The sequence below is a fragment of the Nelumbo nucifera genome, chromosome 2, assembly GCF_055504915.1.
Source record: "Nelumbo nucifera cultivar China Antique chromosome 2, China Antique-T2T, whole genome shotgun sequence".
Lineage (NCBI taxonomy): Eukaryota > Viridiplantae > Streptophyta > Magnoliopsida > Proteales > Nelumbonaceae > Nelumbo > Nelumbo nucifera.
In genome coordinates this window covers 97,286,903-97,300,837 of record NC_142650.1, presented here as the reverse complement: position 1 = coordinate 97,300,837, position 13,935 = coordinate 97,286,903, and the positions used below count along the sequence as shown (strand labels likewise).

The following is a 13,935-nucleotide window of genomic DNA, read 5'->3' as shown; positions in this document are numbered from 1 at the left end:
CAAGCTAGTCTGCCCTCTCCTTTATATAACTTAAAGAGGAGGGGGATGGTCTCCTGCTTTCTCTTGAAGTTGATCTTACAATAATAGAAAGTCATATCCTAATTATACTCTTATCTCCTTATCTAATGAACTCAATCCCTTTATCTTTCTAAGATTACATCAAGAATTTAGATCTGGAAGGACTCTTCTCAGTTTCTTGTTCTTGGATTCGTATTAGACCTCCTCTGCGAATTGGGTTTCAGCCAGGCTTTTCTGCAAGTTGGGCTTCAGTTGCGGATTGGGTCTTCCTATGAATTTTCCCCGACTTCGGGCCCAGATTTGACTTCGATGCAGGCCGAATCTACGAAAGCCTAAAACATTAAAATTATAAATTTTTCTCTTATCTTTCCAATGGGTCTTGAATCAGCCCAATCGGAGTTCGGATACACGAGTTAGGCCCAGATTACTGAACAATGTCGAAACCGTGAAAAATCATCCGATTTGTCTTGTAATTTTCCAATGTGGGACATGTTAAAAACTGGTTTTAGCAAGAAGTAAAAAATATTTTTCAAATTATGTGGGCAGGTGTGCTTTTCATGTAATTGATCAATCAAACCCCATTGGATTTAACCTCTAATGAGATTAAAATCCAACAATCCCCCACTTTGATTGATCAATTACATAGATTTTTTTCGGTCCAAACTACTATAACAAAGTTATGCATGTAAACGTTTTTTCGCAAGTTAAACTTTTTATTAGTACAAATATCTTAGAGCCTTGCCAAAATTATTGGTGGTAAGACCTTAAACCAATTACTCTCAAGACAGATCGGAGATACCCATACACACAAAAAGGTATAGTCTCTACTGTCTCTATAAGAGTTTCAAATTATGCTCAGCACTGTTATGGCCATGTGCTTCTTTCCTGATTTCATGAACAATCCCGAGAGCAAATCCAAACTCTCATGAGAAGTAGCACTACTTCTATGTTCACATAAGTGAAGTTCCACTATGTGTTCCATTATTTGCACATTTCAAAACTTCATTAAGAGTTTAACTCAACTTCTCTTCATAACGGACAATACTATTTATGTTGCGATGGAAAATTTCTCAATGTCAGTATTAACAGTCACATTGCTATAGCTTGTTGTTACCCATTAAACCCAATACTGATGTTTTTTCAATTCATGTTGGGTTACTATTACAGGTGACTAAGTAAAGGGTTTTAATCCAATCTCTTTAGTTGTCGTTCTTACCAATTCTCTAAGCAAACCTTTGGTAAGAGGATCATCCGAGTTTTTACTTGACCTCATGTAAGTTATAGTGATGATTTCATCTTGAATCAGCTGTCTAACAATTTCATATCTTAGACTTATATGTTTGGACTTATCATTGTAAGTACCACTATAGGCTCTCGATAGATTTGTCTCACTATCACCGTAAATGGAAATTGGAGGCAAAGGACTAGGCCAAAGTTTTATATCCAATAATAAATTCATAATCCACTCAACCTCTTTTCCAGCAGATGCCAAGGCTTTGAATTCAGATTCCATGATCAAGTGAGATATACAACAAGTTTGTCTCTTGGATGCCCAAGAGATGGCACCCCCACCAAAGACGAAAATCCTTCAAGAGGTGGAATTGTTATCTCTATTACTAGTAATCCAACTTGCATTACTATACCCTTCTAGTACAACTAGATAATTACAATAGAATAAGCCAAGTTCCAAGGTTCTTTTGGGGTATCCAAGAACTCTTCCAATTGCTTTCTAATGCTCTACATTGGGATTATTTGTAAACCGACTAAGTTTACTTATTGCAAATGCAATACTATGTCTACTACAAAGCATGGCATACATCAGACTTCGTACTGCACTAGCATATTCAATTTGTGCAATTGCTCTATCAGAATTTTCTACTAGCTTTATATTAGAATAATATGGTGTGATATATTCTTTAAATCCTAAATACTTAAAATTCTCAAATATTCTCTCAATATAATGTGATTAACTTAATGCATAACCCCTACTATGCTTTTTAACTTTTATTTCCAAGATGATATCTACTTCTCATAAATCTTTTATCTTAAAGACAAAGGAAAAGTAGTTTTTAGTTTCATTTATCCCAACCATATTAATACCTACAATAAGCATGTCATCAACACAAAGACAAACAATTACACCATAATTTTCAGTAAACTTTGAGTAATGCATTTATCAACATTATTGTGTTTAAAACCAAAAGCTAGAATGTAAGAATCAAATTTTTCATGCCATTGTTTGGGTGCTTGTTTTAAACCATACAATGATTTAATTAGTTTACAGACTTTATTCTCATTTGCAAGAAAAACAAATCCCTCTGGTTGTTCCATATAGACTTTTTCATTTAAATCATCATTTAAGAAAACAGTTTTAACATTTATTTGATGAACAAATAAGTGATAAATGGATTGCTTGTGCTATAAGTGTTATAATAGAAGTTGTTCTAGCAACTGGCACATAGGTGTCAAAGTGGTCAATGCATTCCTTCTGACTGAATCCTTTGACAACCAATCTAACCTTAAAAGTTTGTATAATTCTATCATTGTTATTTTTTTTTTTCTAAACACCTATTTACATTTGATTGGTTTTGATCATAGAAGCATTTTTAGAGGTCACAACCTTGTAGATTTTCAGATCATTTTCAATGTTTAGTACAATGGAATTTTATTTAAAACCTCTATAGGTCACCACCTCATTGTAAGTGTTTCTCTGTTCTTTGTCTTTGACTTCTTCTAGGTTCTGGTATAGGTATTATAGTTGTGTCATTTTTTTTTTCAATCTCATTATTACCAATGGATATTGAGATCTGAGTCTCTTCTAACTTGATTTTTTTTTGTCCAAAACTCTATAATATGCTAAGCACATCCATACTTTTAGGTATGATAAGTTAGGTTTTCTTCCTGTCCATAGTTTATATGGACACTTATTATTAAATCTAGAAACAATTTTGTTATGTAAATGACAGACCGTTAGGAGTGCTTCATCTCTAGAAACAATTTTAATGTACTATTCCAAATTCTTTACAGAAAGAATTAAACTCATTCTTAAAGTGCTCAGCACCCCTATCACTTCTAATGATTTAATTTTTTTTTCAATTGATTTTCAATTTCAATTTTATATAATTTAAACAGGTCAAAAGAATCATCCTTAGTTCTCATTAGGTATGCATATGTGTACTTTGAAAAATCATTAATAAAGGTTATGGAATATCTCTTACCTCTTCTAGTTAATACATCGTTAAGTTCATAGGTATTAGAATGAATTAGGAATGAATTAGTTCTAGAAGTTGAGAATTTTTCTTAACACTTGGGAAATGCTTCTTGACCATTTTAGATTTTAGACATATCTCACATTTTTCATTTAATTCATTATTATAAGCAACTAAACCAAGTTTACAACTAAACCAAGTTTACTCATGTTTTTATGGATTTAAAATTCAAGTGTGCTAATCTATCATGGATTTAAAATTCAACTAAACCAAATAGAACATTTTCCTTCATTAATCTATCCCTTTCCAACAAACATTCCATTATTGGATATGATTAGTTTATCGGATTCAAAGACAATTTTAAATCCTCTCTTATAGACTAGATTTATTGAGACCAAGTTATTTTTAATGTCATGAACACGGAGAACATTCAGAAGACTTAGTGTCTTTTTAGAGGTAAAGTTTAATTACAAGCTACCTCTTTCAACAATTTTGGCACATGTTTGGTTTCCCATCTATACCTCTTGGCCATCAGTCACTTCTTCATATGTCTTGAATAAGGACTTGTTCTTACAAACATGGATTGTGGTGCCTGAATCAAATAATCATTTAGAAGATATTCTGTCGTATTGACTTTATTAATCATGACCACTAGATTGTCTTCCACCATGTTTGCAAATTTTTTAATTATAAAAATGAATTATTATTATTAAATTATATATAGGATACTGTAGTAGTTTAATATACATAGAAATTAGGAAAATTCATAGAGATATTTATTGACCTTTTCTCAATATCACTAACAAGATCCCAGAATAAGATTAGTTGATGGAACGGGAGGGGGTAGATCTAGAGAGTAACTGGTGCCGAGAGAAGGAATCACTTGTTCCTTGAACCGTTCTTTCAAAAAATCCATCTGATTGATGAGTCATAAGACAATTCAGGGTTCAGATGGTTATTAAAAATAGGAATAGGAAAGAATAATCGAACCGAGCTCATGGATTTACTTTACCTAGGTCAGTTTATGGCCCAATAGAAAGAAAGGAGGCTTAGTTCCACCTTTTTGATATTGGCAAATTCGGACATAATGCCCATTCTTTCTACAAACATAGTAAGATCCTTTCTATTGTTGCTCTCTTTCAAATTCTTGTTCTTCTTCCTTGTAATATAAGATTAGTTTTATTTAGTCCATTATCCACAAAATTAACTTTAAAATTCAACATACTGATTAGGGTCTTATCCCTGTTATCTCTAATTCCACTACTAAAATTCTTATAGTTAGAGGCACTTGATCGGAGGCGGCGAGGGAAAAATGCCTCTATAACATATTAATTGAGACCGACTTATTGAGTTACTTTTAGAGGTACTTTTTGATGTTTTGAAGTTATAATTTTGCTTTTTGTGGACGGATAAAATTAGTCGCCTGGCGCCCAAACACCATTGCGCGCATATCTCCTTTTTTTTTCCTTTCCTCTCGTCTTATCTTCCTAATAACATGCCCTAATCGAACTCAAATGGGTAACAGGATTCTTGTCAGTGACCTACGTTGATTTAACTGCATTGGAACTCAAACGGAAGCAGTCAGGGAAACGACACCTGTTCATCGTCTTAACGGTTGGCGATACTGATTAAATCTTCTATACCTATTTGCAGGTATGTACATCCTTCAACGCCCTTCGGATTATTTACATTTTTTTTTTTTTGCAACTGGTTGGTTATTTGTGCTTGTGGTGTTTGGTCAACTCCTTCCTCTCTTCTCTATCTCTCATTCTTTCTCATTTCTTAAAGTAAAATTTATTATCTTTCACAGCCGAAGTAAATAGAGCATAGTTTTGCATCCATTCTCACTTTCAGATCGCAAAACCCTCAAAGAGAGAAATAGAGGAGAACGGTTCTGAACTACGAGAGAAAAGGTAAGTGTAGTGATCCCTACCTTCGATTTCTAAAAAGTGAGAGAGGTAACTCTATTATTTCAATATCCGGTATCTCATTTTGGTATTTTTTTCGTCTTTAGGTCACCTATCTTTTTGGAAGATTTACCTTCGTTTTTAGGTAGATTTGCAAAGGAAACTTTGATCTACCTTCGTTTTTAGGTAGATCTACATTCGTTTTCAGAGAGGCAACTCTAATATACCTTTGTTTTTAGGTAACTAATCAACTTCATTTTGATTTCAATATGCCTTATTTGGTACTTCTCTGCCCTCTTACTTTTCACATATTTTGTTACAATCAGTCACTAATATACGTTTCTACAATAAATAGAAACATTATCATGTGTTTTTTACTGTTATGTTATTGTTTGAAGCTTGAGTTTGAGCTTGTTCTTGTTAGGTCTCGCAATTTATGCAGATTCTTTTGTTATTATTCAGCAGAATAGATCTCAGGGGAACACCTATAATTGAGTTTAATGGACAATATCCAGCAAAGCTAGCTAAATGTTGGCTGATTATCAAGTGAAACTTTCATTAGTTTGTTTACTTGCTTCATGCAGCACATCTTTGTAAAGTCCAAGTTTTTGAACTTTACTCTTAAAGCATCTTACAAGCTAATGCTGGTTCTAAATATAAACTTCAAGATAGAAACTGTCTCTAGGCCATAGTACTTGAGACTAAACCGGTCCATATATGAGATATGAAGATCTAATATATTTGAATTAGAAACTAAAATAAATAAAGCACAAGAAACAGAGTAGTTGAAGAACAGAATTAAACAAAGTTCAGGGACAATGAATATGATTAAAGCATGTAAACATCATACAAAGTATACAAATTAAAAAATACACTGCTATAAAATCACTGTCAACAGTTGTACCATGATTCAAATCACTCCTAAAAGAAGGAAAAGCAATCATGCATATTAGAGAATTACTAAACACCAACTAATGACCCCACCGTCATACCAAAATATAATCTAATTTAATAGAGTAGGGTAGCAAAAAAATGAAGTTTCCTTTTTTTTTTTGATTAGCAGAAAGTATATTTCATTTTATTAGATTTGATTAAATAAGTAGGTAGTCAACTTGAGGATAGAAATTTCATTCCCTACTTTCAAACCCAAATTTCATAGCGGCCCAGAATAAATGCTTACTCATAACCCCTTGTTTAATGAGGGAATCAACTACCCATTTTATTCCATAGCAAGGGAATCAATTTGACTTTATTACCTAAAAATGAAGTTTTCTTTGTAAAGGAAATTCTATGGCCAAACAATAGATCAAGTAAACTGAGAAACATATTAGCATTCCAAGGACCATTTTACCTTCACCTGCTTCAACCTATCTTCTTTGTGCTTTCTTAGGCTAATTATTGCCTTAACCCAATAACCATATTTAACCCTGCCTAATAATCTGTTGAGTTACTGCTCAACTGAGGAGTCAACTTTGAGGGTGACTCAACCTCCTTAAAGAAGAAGAAGAAGAAGATAGGGAATTAGTAGGAAAAATATCTCATGCACATTCCATTCCTCAACTGATACTTATAGGCTTAACATGTGATGCCATGTGTAATTAGTTATTCTCTGGCCTGATGTGGCCTTCTCAGGTAAACATACCGAATAATAGGTTTAGTTGGAGAGGTCAAGTGTGGTGGTGTGGGCCCCAGAGTGTTTCTAGGTTTGTTTGGGTTCAGGCCTGGAATATATCCAACAGGTGTAGTAGGCTAAGTTCTATCAGTACCCCTTGCTGAATTAGTGCATACAGTTTAACATGAATCTGCCACAGTTTTTCCTGCTCCTGTACAATAAAAAATAACTACAAGCTACCATAATAATCATAAAATATATGTATGCCCCTTCACTAAAAGCACAAAACATTAATCAGTTGTTATGAATTATGATAAGAAACTGGTATATTAAAAAGAGAGGACATGAGAATCTATAAGTGAATGAAAGGTTTCAGAGTTGCTGCACTTTAAAATTATAGGCCTACAATTTAACTTTTGGTCCTTTGAAACAATGGAATGAGAAGAATTTATGGGGTCATAATACTGAACATGTGACTTGACTCCCATGAAATTCAAACTCTCCTCTATCAACTTCATTTGTTTTTCAAATGCTTCCTAGCTACCAACCAATCTCAGACATTCTATTAGCATTTTATGAGCCAATTCAATAATGATGGGGGTGTTGATTCATCTTGAATATAAAGTTGTTGCCATTGTTTTTTTCTTGTCTTTCATTAGAAGCAACTAGCATAGATGAATTGTGGTATCTTTAGCTTTTCTCAGGTCAAACTGTAATGAATCAACATGTTATTTCATGTTGCATCAGAATTAACATATTTATTTTTATCAATAGAAAAAAGCTAGGAAACAAACTGTAACTTGAGTGATTATATTCTAGATGGAGATTTTCTCATGATCTCATGACTTCAATTTCATCTTTAATTCTTCTAGTTATTTTCAGTTAGGGCCTTTCATGGGACATAAATGAAATTTGCAATAGAGCCTGCTAAGGTTTGTTGTTTGCGTTAAATTTGTCTGAGTTTTGAGGAGACAATAAGGGTAGATAGAATAAAGAGTTTAGTTTATTGTGACTCTATGGTTGCTTTTTCAGAACTCCTATTATTGAATTATTAAGGTAGTTCTTACAATCTTGCTTGTCCTTCATTCCAAAGATAATTAGGCTAGTTCTTTTTATTTTTTCCAGCTAAGTAGTTTGCCCAAATTTCTTTTCTGTTTATTGTTAATGAGGTTGCTAAGGTGAACAGGTCTGGCTTCATGACAAGTGCAACCTAGGTGCTATGAATTTTGGATAGAGCTAGATTCATAGACATGTCTGATTTTTGGGATTGGGATGCATAGGTATGGTGTTTTGGGTTTGAAACTCGTATGAGTATGGCTTACGTTTTGTGTTCATGGGAGCACATGGGCTAGGTTTTAAGTATGATGTTTTGGGTTCATGGAAGTACTTTGGCTAGGTTTATGGTGTTTTGGGTTCACCAGAGGACATTGGCTGTGTTTAATTAATATTAATATATATGTAGACAACCTTCTATACACATAGGTGTTTTGGGTTCACCAGAGGACATTGAAATAATAATCATGGTTACCTTGAGATAGAAAGAAAGTCCTGTTAGAAAACAGCCCAGGGATATCTTAATTAATGAAATCTTTCAGAGTTATTGATCAAAAAAAAAAAAAAAAAGAAAAGAAAACAGCCCATGGATGTCCCTGTTGCTGAAACCTGAAATTAAGATTTCCATTGTTCATCATAAGTTTTTGTGTTATATACCTTGAGGTAAGAATAAAGAACAACTTTAATGCTACTGAATGAATATATTTATTTTGAAATAAATCCAATATCCTAGCTTTGGGCAAGTGTTGAAGAATGTCTACATAATCCTGTTAAGAAACAAACCAGTTAGTACTTAATCATTTTTATTTGTTTATGAAATGTTCATAGAAACCACAAACTTGAATTTCAGTAGCTTCGTCAGAAACATCAGCATCAATTACATACAAACACAGACAAGGATATGAAGCCTGTGTCATTATTTACCCTGTTTTCCATACAACCTGATCAACATTTTCAATTATATCTGCTTATCAGCCATCTAGGAGACTCAGGAACAAAACAGAGACCTAGGAGCAGGAAAATACATGGAATAAGTCCTTCAAACAAGACCCCAGTCAATTAGTCCCCTATTAGTATACCAATTTAATCTTTAGGTGTTAGAACTTGCCAGTTAGAGCCAGTGTTTGCCATGATACAACTGTCCCTATTAATAAGGTAACTGATGATCTAGTGACAATCATGGGCTGCAGAACGCAATGGCAATGCCTCAAAAAGCCTGTTCGATGCTAACAGTTACATGTAGAGATAGATAAGCAACCCGAGTGGGTTCCTGTTAGTGTTTGCATAAGACTGCAGGACACAATAAGGTAACTGTCCCTATTAGTGTTTGCATAAGACAGATAAACAACCCAAGTGGGTTCCTATTTGATGCTAGCAGTTACATGTAGAGAGGTTCAAGATCCTGAAAATAGATTTGAGCCTTAGTAAGTGGAAGTGACTTCTTTTTATTGAATCCACAGTTAAATTGCTTAGTGGAAGAAGCTTGGTTTTGTACATCTACCAATTTATCTATAATTACAAAAGGTGCCATAAACTTTCAGGGGCACGTGGTGCCTTAGACATTATGAGCTTGTGCAGTATTATTGGATACTTCTTTTTCTGACTTCGGGAACATCATGGGCATGTTCAAATGCTGTACCAAGTTGAGCACCACATCCAACTATTGTCATGGCCAAATCCGTTAATGTTTAGGTGTCTTGGAGGTCTCCAGACATCATGTAATGGCTTCTTTACATTGATTTTGATGGGTGGGTACCTCTATTCTCAGTTTTGAATCTGAGCTCTATTATCATCTGTATATTGGGAATTCTTATACTGTTAATAACAGTATTGCTGAACCTAGAATTCAACAAGAGATTAAAAGAAAGCCAAAGACAAAAAAGTTGCTATGTGATAGAGAAAGATTAGAAGAAAAAATACATAATTGTCATAGAAGTGAGATACTTGCAGCAAGCTCCCACAGTGACAATTCACTAAAACACTACTTTTCTATCAATAACAACCATAAACTTCATTATTTGTGAAGAAAGAATGATAGAGGTACAGATTTTATCGGCAACAGAAAACAGAATTCATTAATAAGTATTGAAGCAGGTACAATTGGTTGTGAGTTTACAATTCAGTTATTGTTTCAACTGGTCAACATTTAGAGCATTTTTAGTTTCCATTTTGTACTTCATTATGGTACCTTTCTTTGAAACTAAGTATTACTGTATCAATTAACATCTAAATTAATTTGATAGCAGAGATGGCTGACTTAAATTTGACAATTATGATATGATTTTCAGAAATTATTGGCATCTGTAAGCCTTGGCTTTAAACACAAATTTTCCAGTGTCAGGTAAAATCCTTCTCTTTAGTTCATTCCTACTGTCTTATGATGAAGTTTGTCATGAATGGATGGATGATGAGAGGGAGGTACTCTCGGACATTAGGGGTGGAATGGATGAATGAATGCATACACTGGAGTGCTTTTTTCTTTACCGGTGACCTTACTCCTGAACCTATTCCCCGTAACCATTGCAACCCACCACCGAAAGTGTTGCACTTAAAACATATCCGACCCTAACACGTCTCCCGGCTTTCCCCCAATCTCTTTCTTTTATTTCACTAGCCACAAACAGTATTCCAGTGACTGGGATAGCATCATGTGAAAGGACTAAAATATTCTTTTCGACATGGATAATGCCCTGCTCTCCATGAGGATGAGTCCCTCCTTAGGTCCTTGGAGTTGGGTCTTATTTGGAATTGGCAAGGTTTGGACTTTGAGAAGCATCTTTTGCTATAAACTTAAGGAGAACACCATTATAACTTCTTCCAAGAATCAGGTTTGAATGCTTAGTTCAATTGTTGACTTTTTGCATCCCAACAAGTATGAATTTGTTGTTGGGTAGCCTTTCATAAGACAAGGAAAACTACAATACTAGCTGTTATCCTAATTAGGGTTCTTTTAGTAGAAGCACTCTTGACTGTTCCTAGGTTCTTATCCTTTCAAAATAATAATAATAATAATAATAATAATAGTAATAATAATAATAATATCATGTCTTAAGGAACCATTTGTGGTGTGCTTACTTAAGGCTAAGGGGCTGTTTGATAACCAAAGTTTCCTAGTTGAAAGACTTGTAGCTTTGTCCTTTGATGGATAAAATGATTAAATAATAAAATATTCTAAGAGTATAGTAGTCTATTCAACTTCAGCTTCAGCCACTAGGGATCCCACAAAACCTCTTTAAAAACTAATTCACTAAAAGACAAAGCAGTAAGATTTCACTTCAGCTGTTATCAAATGGTCCCTTATAGTTCCAAGCCCAACATCAGAGTAGACATTTAGGACACCTTGAAGGTAGGTCAATTTATTATTTCCATTTTTTATTTTCTTGGTAAATTAAACCACATTGGAGGGGGTAGTTCAGCATTTCTACTTGTTTTAGAAAAGCACTTCATGATACAATTATTATGAATTTCTTCTGTTTTTTGAGCCAATGAGTGAAGATCATTCTCATCTACTCATCCATATATCCTTTTAATTTATATTGTCATTTGAAAGGCAACAGTTCAAAATTTCTGATTGATCTTGCATTGTGTACTTGAGACAAAGGGAAAGGGTATAGAGGACAATCTTTCTTTTTCCCCTATAACAATGTATTGAATGTATTATTGCATACTTTTTGGAGGCTTAATAGGAGCCCTAGACATGCAACAGTAGTGTAGCACAATTAACACAAGTATAATCAAGATTCAATAAAAACAGTAGTGTCGCCCATGTTATCATTAACTGAACTCCAGCTTGATTATAACCAGTTGAAACCAGATGTTCCCCCATTCATATTTGAATGTTCAAAGCTCATTTTTCTAGACCTGTCAAATAATCAAATTGCAGGTCCGATACCTATTCAACTTATGACTAGTCTTAATAATCTTAAAATCTTGAACCTCACCAACAATCAATTTGAAGGACCAATTCCCATGGAAATTATGAAGCTAGCTGAACTTCAAGGGCTGAGGGTAGGAAAAAATAAATTAAATGGTACAATTCCAACAGATATTGGCCTTTTGTCCAACCTCAGAATTCTTGAACAGTAGGAAAATCAATTTCATGGGCCAATTCCATCTTCTATAGGAAAGCTCACCATGCTTCAGGAACTAAATCTACAGAAAGCAGGCTTGAATTGTAGTATACTAGATGAGCTTGGCTTTTGCACCAACCTTACTTTCCTTGAACTGTCAGAAAATAACCTTTTCATTTGTCAAGCTAGATGGAGAGAAAATTTGTTAAAGTAAAGAATGTCTAGAACATCATGCATTCTTAATAATATGAACTAAAATTTGACTATGATGTCATTATCCTTAGTAAAATGACTTAAATTTTAACTTCCAGAAAACTTCCTAACACACTCAAATGCTCAATAAAACATACACCTACTAAATCTGACTTGCTAGTGAACATTATCAACTTTATTAGATATATGTTTATACACAATGATATTATCAGATTTGGGTCTTGATGGGATTGGGCTGGACCCAATTCTGATTCAATTATAAATGGATCTTATAATTGGACATGGGTGATGTTTCATCAGATCAATCCTCTAATAGCTTATACTATCTACCGGGTTCAGGTTGTAGAAGTGCCAAAAAGATTTAGGACTTCTATGACGAGGTGGTGGTGAAGCCCAGTGGCAGAGGATCTTGTAGTACTAGACGTAGGGTTAGAAGAGGTAGAGGAAGATTAGCGACTACTGGCTAGTCATTTTTTGGCTGAAATGTTTTCAGTGTATACTATTGAGCTTTTGGCTACTCACTTACTGGGCTTCAGTGTGCTTGATGTTATCTTGAGGAGTTTTGTACTCTAGTTCTGGTTTTGGCCGTTCATTCTCTTAGTCTGGGTGGTTGTTTTAGTGCCTAGTCCTATTCTATGTTGGAGTTGGTTTAGACCCTTTTATGGAGTTTTGGTTTTGGTCTCTTTTGGTTTGAGGCCTCGAGCCTCTCTTTGTATACACCTTGTATACTTTTTTCAATAAATAATACCTTACCTTTTTCAGAGAAAAAGGATCTTATATTTGAGATTTGACTTAATCTGGCTTAATCAGATCAGATTTTGGATTTGGACTTGGACAATCAAATACCATTGACATCCCTAATGGGCACCTAGGGATGATTGGACACATTGAAACAAGACTAATGTTGATGAGAAAATATTTTCTTTTTTATGTTTTAGTGAATTATGCAATAAGTTACTTATACTAGATCATTCTACATATACACGAGGGGAAATGTAATGCAGGACTAAAATTACACCCATTCCCAACCCAAAAGAAAAAAGAAGAAAATAAAAGACTAGGGCACAAGATGCTAGGATTTTGAAGGAGAAAATAGTAGAAAAGGGGACAAAGGGCTGAATGTTGTGTTTTTTTTGTTCTTAAAATGATTATGGAAGTCAATTGGAATTTTATTGATAATGTGTATCTTTTTGGATTTTATATATATTTTCATACAGGTTTTATGCTTTGATTGAATAAATTTTCATGTAGGGTATCAATTGGAATTTTTATGTAGCAATATTCACAATATATTGCACTTTTTTTGAAAAAATTGGAACATTTTTAGAAGTGGCCAAAAGTGCCTCTAAATATTAAAGCATACAAATTTTTCCTTTTCTTAGATTTCTTTTAGAGGCACATAAAATTGCCGCAAAATCCTTTAGAGGCATTCAAATGTGCCTTTAAATTGAACTTTTAGAAGCACTTTTAACTGCCTCTCTATAGGACTTTTAGCATTAGTGCAATAGAGGCAGTCGTATGTGCCTCTAAAAGTCTAATTTAGAGGTGGATTATGTGCAATAAATCCGCCTCTAATGCTCAACCAAGCGCCTCTAAAACATTTAGCGATAAGGCTTTTAGAGGCACTTACTTGGCCACCTCCCATAACCTTTAGAGGCATTTTTTACTCTTTTAGAGGCAGTTATGGCCGCCTCTATAGATGAATTTTTCAGTAGTGTCTAAGACTTTTCTTCAATACGAAAGTGTTGCTGAATTTGTTCCAAGGTAAGTTCTTTAGCCTTGTGTAGAAGTTTCTTCCTGTAATCCTTCCAAGAAAGTGGAAGTTTGGCAAATTGCTCCCACTTGAATAGATT

At 34.1% G+C, this 13,935-nt stretch overlaps 1 protein-coding gene across 16 annotated transcripts in view; it reads left to right on the top strand.

The window, feature by feature from the left end:
* The first annotated feature begins 4,433 nt into the window (after positions 1-4,433).
* Positions 4,434-13,935, top strand: part of LOC104590765 (rust resistance kinase Lr10-like) — a 30,032-nt gene continuing 20,530 nt past the window's right edge. For 4 of the 16 annotated variants that reach the window (XR_734164.3, XR_016082693.1, XR_734165.3 and 1 more), the window contains exons 1-4: positions 4,627-4,880; positions 5,038-5,140; positions 5,242-5,373; positions 10,088-10,140. The gene's annotated coding sequence lies outside the window, so the exon portion shown is untranslated. The other 12 variants (XR_016082696.1, XR_016082695.1, XM_088898570.1 and 9 more) reach the window with 11 other exon arrangements.